Source organism: Labeo rohita, chromosome 20 (assembly GCF_022985175.1).
Source record: "Labeo rohita strain BAU-BD-2019 chromosome 20, IGBB_LRoh.1.0, whole genome shotgun sequence".
NCBI classification, from domain to species: domain Eukaryota; kingdom Metazoa; phylum Chordata; class Actinopteri; order Cypriniformes; family Cyprinidae; genus Labeo; species Labeo rohita.
Window position 1 is genome coordinate 14,223,416 of NC_066888.1, and position 2,447 is coordinate 14,225,862.

The following is a 2,447-nucleotide window of genomic DNA, read 5'->3' on the forward strand; positions in this document are numbered from 1 at the left end:
ACATCCAAACAAGAATAAAATAATGTAATGACCTTTCACCAGTGTCATGCACTCAAGAGCAAAAGCATCATTTAGAATCTGTCTGCAATTTCAAACAGCACTCTGCAATACATTTCTCATTGTCAGGAGTTCAGGAAGTCTTCGTTTGTTCTTAAGGCTTTTATTGTTGAGGAACTGTTTAATCTAAAACGTTATTAGAAATGAACCTCTCAGTCAAGCACTTTTTAATTTGTCTCAGAACGAGTCAATTTAAAAAGCTGGAAGATTAAAGAAAATACTATTAAAGTTGAACCGCCTTAAACTTTTGGTTTTTATTTTCTCTGAAAACTTTCTTTCGGATTAATAAAATGCTTTCACATGTCCTGTCCTTGAAAAAGCACAAGGAGAATAAGATATTGCCCCTATGATGTATTGCATTTTGTGTTATATCTGATTCCAGGTGCACTAAACCTAAATAAAACCCACTGGACAAATAAATAGAGTACAGGAAAAAAGTAAATGATGATCGTGTCAGAAAATTGTCTATCCACAAGCTCTATTAAATGTGACAGACAAGGTTGCTGGTGCACTGAAGCTTTTAGAGTAACTGACCTGTGAGCATTTAGAAATATTAGGATGAATGAGACTACGGAGGGATAAAGACGCAAAGAATGGGCAGATAGAGACAGAAAGAAGAAATAGAGGGATGACTAAATGGTGAGCAGGAGGACATCTGGACTGATGGAGAGAGAGAGAGACTGCTTAAGGCCACCTGCCGTCCCTTAGTGAGCCCTGCGGCAGAATATTTCTATGACTCACTTGAGAGAGAGAGAGCGAACCTCAAAGACATCAAACGTCTCTCATCATAGCATACACGCGCCCGAACACACGCGTCTATGAGTGTTGGGTGGCTTAGAGAGTCTTATGTAAGCTGCATCAATGAATGAATATTTATGCTTTGTTTTGAGAGGACGGTATTTATTTATTCATTTGACAGTAGGCAGTGGTTATGGATCTGTACGAAGAGACGAGTTACATCACGCAGACCAGAGCTCACTTTAGGAAGGAGAATATTTGTGAGAATGTAAGATTGGAGTTGTGTACAACTGTACAATAATATTGTGATGGACAGAAAGGCTACAAAAGGCTAAAAAGTGCTAAGCGTTATTGTCTTTCACACAAGCAAACACACACACTTAAGATTATGTCACAGCTCATTGATTGCCAGTGACTAATGGTAGCTTGAGAACTCAAGGAGAAATCGCCATGGTTACACAACCTCCCTCTAAGGGCCGGTTCAGACGGAAAAAGATTTTATCGTTCAACTGCACTGCTTTTCAATCACGTCTCTATGTAAACATGTGACTTACAGACATTTTGGACTGTTTTCCTGCGTCTGTCTGCTTTTTCTGAGTCTCACACATTAGCACCGCATTTTTAAAATGGCGTCAAGTTACAAGAAATTCTACTTTTAAAACATTTCTCAAAGCTCTGCTTTCTTTTTCCATTTTGCTGAGATACATATTCATTTGTTAAAAGGATAGTTTACCAAAAATTATCCCATGATTAACTCTCAAGCCATCCTACGTGTATATGTCTTTCATCTTTCAGACAAATACAATTGGAGTTATATTCTGGCTCTTCCAAGCTTTATAATGGCAGTGAATGGGTGTTGGGTTTTCAAAGTCCAAAAACGTCCATCAATCCATCATAAAAATACTTCACATGGCTCCAGGGAATTAAAAAAAGGCCTCTTGAAACAAAGTGATGCACTTAAATAAGAAAAATATCCATATTTAAAACTTTATAAACCATAATATCTAGCTTCCGCTAACTGTCGTACACAGGTTCATCAGAGAGTGGCGTTCCACCGGATGATGTAGGATGTATATGTCCCTATGAATTCTGCGATGTGGACAATGCGGAAGGAAATGTGGAATCCAGTCATTAATATGTAATTTACTGTATAACACTGAATGTCATGGAATTTGCCTAATTTTGGATGAATAAATCAAAAGTAGATCAGTACACTTTACGCTGCAAAAATACTATTGAAATATAAATCCAACAAGTTTTGCTTGTTTCCGCCTGAATAAATTGTGCAGATGCGCCATTTCGTTACTATTCACATGCTGTAGCACACGTGATGCTCACAGCTATTTTAGCCTCTGTCAAATCAATATATGAGTAGATGAACGCACAAACATAATCTCTAGAACTGCTCTGAGAGTGATTTCATAAGCATTTTACCATTTCTTGTGAGAAAAACTACCATCATACCATATATGAACAGAAGTTTAAAGGTCTTCACAGCAACCCGTTGAAATAAAAGTTTGGTTTAACTTGAAGAAACTATGACAGAAATATGTGACTTAATGTAATGACAGTATTACTACTACTCATTATAAAATCATAATTAAATTTTTTTTTTAAAGAAATATTTGCCAGAAACATTATTTACCAAAATA